Source organism: Ischnura elegans, chromosome 3, assembly GCF_921293095.1.
Source record: "Ischnura elegans chromosome 3, ioIscEleg1.1, whole genome shotgun sequence".
NCBI classification, from domain to species: domain Eukaryota; kingdom Metazoa; phylum Arthropoda; class Insecta; order Odonata; family Coenagrionidae; genus Ischnura; species Ischnura elegans.
In genome coordinates, this window is record NC_060248.1 from 80063196 (window position 1) to 80073726 (window position 10531).

A 10531-nucleotide genomic window follows, 5' to 3' on the forward strand; every position below is an offset into this window, starting at 1 on the left:
CCCAATGCTCTAACTACAACCCCTCGTGGGAGAGTTAGAATGCCGAAAATCTATTCCTGTATTGGTTTTTATAAATAAATCGTAGAGTATACAGGAAACCATGTTTTTTATTAAAAAACTAGCTCTTAATCTTTCATCGATTTGCTCTAACGTTCATTTCTATTTATATTTTTCCTTTCTCTGAATAGTTTACTTACAGTTTTCTCTATTAGAATTACTTATTGCTTTTACCGGGAAATATTCATTCTCTCTGTCTCTCAATGAAATGTCATTATTTCACATTTTTAAAGCAATGGCATCCATGTTTCCAATGAATATTATTTGCGTGACCTAACTCATATAGGCCAAAAACTTTGAAATGTTAACTATGAGTCATTGAAAGAAGTGTCACCTCCACTTGACACCTGCATTTTGATTTAGATGGTATTTTCCTGTAACAGCCGATTGACGTTGCAATATTCTCTGGAAATTTTTTATTTTTAATTTAGCCGTGTCATCGAGTCGAGCACAGGTTTTGTCTACTATCATATCAATGGATACCGCAGTATTGCTAATATGACCTTATGACTTTATTTTATACTATTTCAAGAGGGTTATTATAAATTTAATAAAATAAGTGCCTTTATAGTTTCCTCTTTCTTGATCTTGATATTTTCACATTTATCTGAAGCCAAAGAAATTCCTGTTAAAATACGTTTTTACGCTATTCCTCAGTTCATTATTGTAGTTGAGATAATAGTGGTTGAAATTACAATTCCCCATAAAATGAAGATGAAGAGGAGAATTGAAATCGAAATGACACAATTTTAGATGGCCGCTTAGATTCCGAAATAACTTTTAAAGCGTTCGTGAGAGAAACTTGTTTAAATGTGGAATTCAGTCTGAACTCTAATAACTCTCAATGAAGGCCATTATACGAGAACCATACTTGACCTCTTTTATGGACGCTATTTATGGATTTATATAATGAAGCATGAATCGCATGTGTTGTAATAGATTGAAATGTCACCTCTTTGGTGAGTCTAATGGAAATTGTCGCTTATATGCAAGGAGCTTCTGAGTATTTCTATATTCTACCCGAGAGAAAAAGCGTGACGCTGTAGTAAGCATAACTATATGGTGGTACGGACGTCCTTAATGAAACAATTAGGACATTGAGAATGTTATGTCCTTGACTACCTTCATTTAAGCTTTGCGATTAGCAATCAGGATTCTACCTTTGTGGTCGTTTTGGGTAATAACCTCCAAAACCTTATTGCTCCCATTCCCCTTGTTATAAATTTATGACCTTGATTGAAACCTCTTTGGTTTTGACCATGTTAATAAAGAGAATCCATTGCGAGTTTTTTTAGTATCAGATATACCTGTATTGGAGTAGTGATATTTAATAAAAGATATTTTGTATTCGGCCTATTAAATGAGAGGGGCATAAAGACAAAATGCTACAACAATGAAAAAAATTATTTTGATATATATGAAACGTATTCAGGGAGAAGAATATGAGAAAAATATTTCAGCGTGACAATATGTTTTTCGGTAAAATGTTAATCAGTATTTAGTTTAGTAAATTAAAACTGTTTTCAGTACTATTTTCAGATCATTCTATAATAGTAGTGTTTTTTTCCTTATCCTGACCTTAATATTTAATACTAAATTTGAATGCTGGATTGAAGGCTTCTAAGATCTGTACTTCACTATTCATGTTCAATTATATATATCACTTTATATCCCAACCTGTATTTTGATATTTGGCCAAATGGAGTTGCGATAAAAATGCAAGAATCATATGCACTGGACGTTTTCAGCGGTATACTCATGATAAGAATGACGTTGAACCGTTACAGAGAATTTGATTATTTTTGCAAGCATTTGAATTAATTCATATAATGAAGTACTAATTAAAGTACGCTGGTCTCTTTATTTGCTCTTTGTAACCGCTCCTTATATCTGTCAGGTGGAGTGACACATGGAAGTCTGGCGGAGCGGGTAGTTCTATATGAGTTGAGGAAGTTGGGGAACTTGAGTTCCACGTGGTAAAACCTCAATTTTTTTCGCGCGGTGAAAATATTTCTTACAGCGCTGAACCTGGGTCTGCGCGAGTTTTAATGAGTTTCTTTTAAAATTAATTCTTCCACACTCTTTTCAACGAATGCAGGTTGTCTTCAAATGCTTTCAAACAAATGTGATTCATAATAATGGAACACTGGAATGAAGTAATCTCTTCAAAGGATCTGAATTTCTGGAATATATGAGTTTTAATTATGAGTAGAGAATTTCAAAATTCACCGTTATATAGTTTGATAGGCTAGTAACACGTATAGGTTGTTTGAAACAATTATTCACCTTTACTTGATTTTTGCATGTGTGGTTTCGTGTCGTGGCTCTAAAACTTCAATCCCTATATTTCATTTCACAATGGGAAGCATATTTTAAAAAGCGTTTGGTTTTTTTAATCACTCCAAGGTCGATGAACCTAAGGAAATGGAATTATTGATGTAAAAACAACGATGTTTAGGATTTTTTTATCGGTTTTTGAATAAATTATTGAATATTTTAAAATTAATTGAACCATTTGGTTCACCAGTAATTGGGTGGTTTCCTATTACTTTTTTATTCCCTAAATCGAAAGTTTATTACTCCTACGTACGTACGTATTTCGTACGTATAGTACGTATTTCACGCTTTTAGATTTTTTAATGACGATATCTATTTTTCGCGATTAAATGAAAAGGGAAAATTTTCAAGTGCGCGAAAACGCGACGGCTAAGTATGAATGCCGGGAAAACTCCGTGTGACGTCGTTCTGGTTCCCGCTGCCGCAAGTGAGGTGACCTTGGGGCGAGGCTCTGAGCGCTGATACGACGCAGGATGCTAGCAGGTAGCAGAGTACCATGCTAGCTGGTAGCGCTTGGCTTAAATAAGGATTATTAATAAGGTAAGTCCGGGTGAGATGCCCCACCGGGAGAGATGCCCCGATTGTGGTAGTTTTAAAAATAAACATCAGATTGCTCTGCTGGTGGTGTCCGTTAATTAGTTTGACAGCTATTATCAAGCCTCAAAAGTTTCGCGGAGATTCGTTATTTTTTACGCTACTTTAGAACATCATTTCAAGTGAGACTCCGAATTTTTCGCTCTCTTATAAGGTAGAGCATAATGGTTATCGTCGTCATCAGTTAAAATGTTTGAATACTTTGAATTAAGGGGTGAAAACTTGTAGCAGCATGTTTATCAAATGTCCAAAAGCAGGGACAAGTCATCTTAGACCATGTGTTGGCCCGCTGGCTGTAAGGGCAACTCTCCCGTACTGAAAGGAGAGACGCCCCACCTCTCCTCGGGAGAGATGCCCCAGTGCTACCTTAAGGTATAGATGCCCTACCTGTATTGTTTTCAAGCAATTATAACCAATACGATAGAAGCAGTGGCTGATGTATCGGGGGAATCTGCGGGGGGGGATGACTTTAATAAATATGTGGGGGAGGGCATGCCCCCCCCCCTTGGGTATCCAATTTACACTAGATAGAATGGTAATTTTCCGACCCCCACTACTGCTAGAATTTTTAACCACACTTAGCTCCCCTTGTCCTTATCCTGGATCCGCCACTGGTTAGAAGTAATTAGTAAGTACGTCAATGGAAGAGTGCTAAAATGAAAAGTGCCTCCTAATTTTTTAATTGCTTTGATACAGTCTAATTTGTGGAGATGGGTATGGAGGCTATCTCCAATATTATCAAATCAGTTTATTAGAGCTTTTTATATACCCCTATATAGCTATACCCCTTACAATCTTAGCCCATGACTTATTGCTTAAAGCATAAAAAAATCAGAAAGGCCACCTAGGCTACAAAATAAATAATGATAGAACCATTCGCAACAGATTCATCATCATCTTCTAAAGGAAATCACTTGTTGCAGCAGGCAAATCTCTCTTCTCAGCACTGCCTCCTCCTGACCAGCGTAATATATAAATCCCATCTCCATTAGTGACTGACTAAGTCGTTCGTTTAGCTGATGTCAATCATCGCTCACTATTCACTTGAGTGATTCAATCGATTGTTTAAAAAAAATTTCACTTTAGATCATGCCGAAGAGCAATTTAAACAACCTTTCATGAGACTGAGAGCAGGTGATAGCGGAATAAGTGAGGCTGCGAGGTACTTCTAGTCCCCTCTTGGACTCTTCACCGATGCAGGAAGAGGGAAATGCAAGCAAAAATTTCTTTGGGACCATTTGGCATGCAGCAGGAAAAGCGACTTGTCAGTCATAATCAACGCCTGGAAAAATCTGGGTTTGCTCCTGATTGAGACACTAGGATATCAATAGCCTATCAGTTTGCTGAAAAACGAGTCCTTCAATGCAGAACTGAAGGTGTCGGGTTATGACTGGCTTAATTCATTTTTAAGAAAAATTAGTGCTAGGCAGTCTTAAGGGTTGTCAGCTGGTAGAGGTGAAGGTATAAATAGAGAAAGCGTTACTTACTCTTCTAAAATACTCTCAGAATTATTTCAGGAGAATGATTTCGTTACCAGGCCGGCCGAAGTCTACAAAATGAACGAGTGTGGTTGTCGGCTAAATAACGTCCTAGGGAAGATTTTATCCACAAAAGATGCTAAAGATGTTCAGATTCTGACATCTACGGAGAGAGGAAAAAACAGCACTGTGATTTCGTGCTGCAACGCTGAAGACCAAGTTCTTCCTCTGGCATTAATTTTCAAAGGCCGGAAAAGGAATTTACAGAGTCTGAATGGACTCCCACCAAGTTCTGGTTTCAGGGAGATTGACATATTTCCTATGGACCCATCAACAATGCCTTAACATTATTAAACATAAGTTATGGAATAATAGCGATAGAAACCCAAAGCTCTTAGCGACTGTCCGGAGTACATGACCCTAGTTCAATGCCTGGAACACCAGGCATTGAACTAGGCTCCAGAGAAAAAAATCCAGAGAGGCCTTTAAGCAACTTTTAAGTCGTCAAAAGATCATCAGAATTCAAAAATGGCGCCTAAAAAATCGTTGAATCAAATATCACCATTCCCACCTTCGAAATAAATTCGAGAAAATTGAAACAAACAGCGAAAGTACTGACGTTCGGAGAATATGTAAAATAAGGAAAGATAAGTACGAGGAGTAAAAAATAAAACATTTCCAAAATAGCGAATTCGGAAAAGAATAAGGAAAAACTGATCATTGGCGATGACCAGGACAGATTTTTGGAATGTGAGGATAACTATTTTACCACAAAATTAACAGTAAACTTGATCAAATGTTCGATTGCGATTATTGGCTGCACGAATCATGCACAATTTACGGAAATCTCTGCAACCAAGCGTGGAACCAAACTGATCGAGGAAAAAAAAGACGAGCAATGTTTAAACAATTGTAAATTAGGTAAAAAGCTCCTGTAAAATATTATTTCTTTTGTTGTCGTTCATTAGTTCATACGAGTTTCAGTGCAATATTTAAAGAATATTTTCACTGGAATCATGCAATTCTGAACAACACTTTTACAAACGTTGATTCAAAATGTGTTTAAATGTTATATTACTACCATAAGTTTACGTTACTTTGAATGTGTTATTATAAAACAGGTTTAATTCTGATTGCATTCAGCTAGAGCTGCATGGGGCATCTCTCCCGAGGAGGTGGGGCGTCTCACCCGGACTGTTTTGAGAGATGGCAAAATGCATATTTATGGAAAAGTTTAAATATTTTGGGGTTAATATTTTTTAATCAAAACTTGCTGGTATATTGTTAATAATCAATAAATGTTGTATTATATCGTGAAGTCCTACATTCTTACTACTACCTCAGTCATAGATATGAAGACATTTCCTTAGGTGGGGCATCTCTACCGGACTTCCCTTACCTTATCAAACGAAGAAAACTTTCCGACCTTAGCCAGTTTTAATAGGTGTTTATTAAGACATGTTTCCCTGAGCTATGTTCCTCACGCATGCATTGGTAACCTCAGACGATGTAAAACTCCTATCTACTTGTATAGAAACTATGTCCCTGTGACGTCACGTGGAGTGGAATCGCATGGGCGCCAATCCGGCCTTTTTCAAATGAGGATAAAATTGACCCTTGCCATTCGTCCAAGCCGGTATTTCTAAAACCAAATAATTTGTATATTATGAATACACTAATGGTGGGTAACGAATCGCAATCAATGCCTTTCGTTTTTTTTGATGAAGGAAAATACTCTATTGGAAAATTAGGTCTAAGAAGGTGTATTTTTTGGTTGGAACAGTGGTTGGGACAGTACTTATCAAAATATAGCATCGACATTTGTAGCTGAGAGATGTTAAGTTTGTTGATGTAGTGACACTAAACCAATGAATAGCTGCTTATAGTATTATTACGGAGGCTTCCGCGGTGAGTTGATTGGTGATGGTTTTCCGGGTTTACACCGGGTTTAGGGAAGACGGTTATCCTTTATCCTCATCTTTCAAACGGCTTTTCCATTCCATTTTCCAATTCAAATCAACGGCCGCCTGACTAGCTATATATATATAAGGATCGCAGATCTGCAGATCATTTGGACCCGAAGACGGGAGCTGGAACGCGCCCGAAACTGTCGTCCGCAAAAACATGAATCAACGCGGTGTAAACCCGGAAAACCATCACCAGCTGCTTACAGTATATTTACCATAAAAATTCATTGGTTAGGTCATAGACTAAATTTGAACCATGGCCGTAGGTCTTGAAAACTAAATTAATCGCTCAATATTAAAGTCATGCTTGCAAAAGGTCATGTGATGAATTCCTCATCAATATTCAAAGACACTTTATAAAAAAAAATTGTGCATTTGCTTTTGACGATTATTACGACAAAGGAAATTCAGATTCGTATTTTTGATGTATCCAAGTGTCAACTTCACAGATCGAAAAACCGTGATGCAGTTATTTAGTGGGAAGGAGAAAACAGAAATTCTACCAAAAATGAAATTTAGAATTTGTGAACGTGACTGGATTACTTAAGAGTGAGGCAGAAAAAGGTGGAATACAGTGTCTAAAATTCAAAGTAGTAGATTAGTTGGTAACTTGGTATTTTGGTCAGCAGAGAGACGTAAAGATACATAAACTGGTTTATAGATGACTCTATATTGTAGATAGTTGTGAATATCAAACTATTGGTCGATGTGAATTTGGCGTCTTTTACGGTCTTCTTATTATGAGGTAATGATGAATTAAGAAAAGTAGCGTTATGAGTTCTATTGAACGGATGACCCCCATAAGTCAAAGATTCAGTTAAAAGTCTTGTTTTACTAAACATCTATATTTCTTATAATATGCACAAAGAATTTTTAATATTTATTCAAGCATATATTTTCTGTCCTTCATATTTGAATATTAAATTTATCAGGCTAAATATTTTTTGCGATTTCCATTGACGCATTGGCAGCACGTAGGGAGCAAATTTAATGTAAAAAGTATTAAAATATAATTCCATAGGGACAAACTATTGACAGTGGAATGCGTAGATGTCTCGTGTCGAATTTCATTATTTGGCGCTATTTTTCATTTAACATACCCGTTCCCATAAAATTGACCTGAAACCACCAAATGCATCGCTGGAAACGAAGGATTTCTGAGAAAATACCGAGCTGTGAAAATTTCCTGTGGGCAAAATATTTTTCAATTTTGTAAACATTTGTTAGGCCATCTATGTAATTGACTCTTTTCCCCCTGCGATAGTATGATTTTATGTTATGGCTCTTAGAAATTTGATTGTCATTTTTCGTGCCGTTAAATTTTGCTACCAATTCTCGTGGCACCTTTGTCTTATGTTAGTGTTCCGAATAATTATTGCCGCGGACCATGAACGAGCTTGTTTGCTGAAGTGATAAAAAAAAAGTTGACCCGGAACAACGTTCATCGAAAATATGGTCGAATTAATCTGGTGGACAAGTTATACCCTCTGTCGCTCCAGCGGGGAAGTGTTGGAATTTTTTATTTTTTCACGCATGCCTTGTTAAACGCTCCGAGCTCCTGTTCTGCCGAGATAACAGGGGAATTGAGCTGCATTAAAAAATACGTTCACATAATTCCCATCCTTGGCGTATTTGACTATAACTCGTTCAGTTGTATCAGGATGGTCTGTGTTTTGAATTGTCATATTTCGAAATTAAAAAAGTGACTCCACTGAGGCTTTGGGAGTATTATATATTATTTTTGCCCTTGGAATGTTAAAATTACATAGTGAATTCTATGCTAACAAGCTTCAATGCAAAGTTATTTCGACGAAAGCATTTTTTATAATTTTTAATTATTGTATTTTGATTGTATCAGGCGAAAATGGGTGAATTATGTTGACATTATAAAATGAAAGCGAATACTTTATTTATTCATAACATATGTTATAGTAAATTTCATGTGAAAAAGCGCAGTTTAAAAATTATTTTTTTAACACTTGTATTTTATCGACGATATTCCAAGAAAGGAGATATAGCATCGGGGTATTTACGCATCATTATGCCGACTAAGGGTTTTCCCCGGTTATAAATATCCGGGTATTTTATTTATAAGCAGCTGGCTGGTGAAAATTTGCAAATTTTGTAAAGATAAGAGATAAAATGTCTTACTTTTATGGACATATGACAGTAAATTTTGAAGATCATATCAATCCACTAATAATGGGAGAGCACGGTTGTTCGTGACCTGTTTTTCAGGGTTAGACGTTCTCCAATCTTTGCTTGGGGTGGACTAACAAAAAAAAATTGATAGAATCTGTTAAATAGAGTAGAAAAATAAGCTAGTATATCCAGAAAAAAATCCTTCTCCCTTGCTACATATTGTTTCTGCAGCAGAGGTACTTCCTCGGAAGTATGCTATACTTTTTTCTCTCGCCGTCAAATGTCTGAATAAGTTTCCGCTGATACTGAGAGGGCTGTAGATATCATGCTCCCTTGTGTACCAGTGGAATGGGGGATACTTTTTAGGAAGCGAGTTGCTATTTTTTTATTTCTTAAAATGAGGAAGATATATGAAGACCACGCGAGTCAGTCATAGGAGAGCAAGAGAAATGGGGACAAAGTAAAAAAAAAAATGCTGGCAGCTCATCCCGAAACAAGTAGCCATGAATCTTCTCAAATCTCGGGAGAACCACAGATAATGTACCACACTGGATGACTCTAAAAGAGACTTTATTTTTTTTGGTGGTTTTAATGAAATATACCGGCAGCGTATTAAGTAGCGGTTCACTGTCCGGGTTTTTTGGTATTTTAATGAACAGAATCCCGCATAAAGCGCTTTTGCTCGTCACGAGCGTGTAAGATAGGCAGATGTAACGAGGCCGAGGATAATGCAACGCTCTTATGTGCCTTTGTGGGATAAAGTGAAGGGTAACTGAAAGATGAACAGGAAGATATTCTTTAAGAGATGTGGGCATTGTTCAGCATCCTTATTGCGTAGTAGTGTCTCGTTGATTTTTTGGAGTACAGGATATAGTATAGGCTTGGTTCAGGTCGATGATTTTGAATCTCATCATACAAAATAGTGCTACAACGCTTGTCATACTACTATGGAAATTGCACTCCATTTCTTATTCATATGCAAGCTAGAGTTTTCCGCAAAGCTTTTTTCAGCCATCAAATATTGAGTGGGTCGTATCCCGGTCAAGTTAATATTTTACTACCCAGGATTATCTTCCTCCTTCCTAAGCCGTGGTTATATTCCTAAGCCAAGTTTACACACCGAAGTACTTCGCCATAGCAGAGGTCTTAAGAACGTCATCTCGCCACTAATATGTTTACGGAAGGGTCACATGATAGACAATACGCTTCAAAATGGCTAGGTAGAAAAAAAAGAGTGAGCTTCGAAGGAGAAATAATTTCATCTCAATTTCATGAGAAAATCAAACCCATACTTTTGCTTGTCCTCGATTCCTTATATGTAATAAATTGAAAACTACCATCTATAATTATAACATTTACCTGCGTAGTTAAATAAAAAACTGTCGCTTGCGATATATCCATAGCAATTGACTCTGACTGTGTTTAAAATTGAATTTCATTTTATTCCCAAACCTCCGAATACAGCTCTCAAAGGCCATTTTTAATCGAAGTATTCAACAAATTCAACAATGAAGCGTACAAAAACAACCATACTCTGAGTAAGGGAAACTCACCTAGGCGGGACTCGAACCCGCGACCGCATATTAGGCAGGCAAGGACTTAACCCCGCCGCCACCGAGGCCGGAAAAACTCCTTCAACTTCGATAATAGATCAAATCAAAGGCCTCAATCGAGTCGTACTCTCTTCGCTGTGTTTTGCGGTCGCTGTCCATTCGCACGATACGAGCCTAACAGTCGACTATTATAGCAGTCGACTTGGACGTGTAAACCCAGATTTAGGCTCGCTCAATAGGTCGTGTCTCTCCATAGATGCAGGAAAGCAATCGACGAAGTCCATGTCAATGATGAACATCACCCGCCACAGTTTTAGCCTGGTTTAAGTGTCGAATTTGACAGTGATGGCAGTCTATTGTGAGCCGTTCATGAGACACTCAAGGTTCGGCCAAGTGAGAGGGA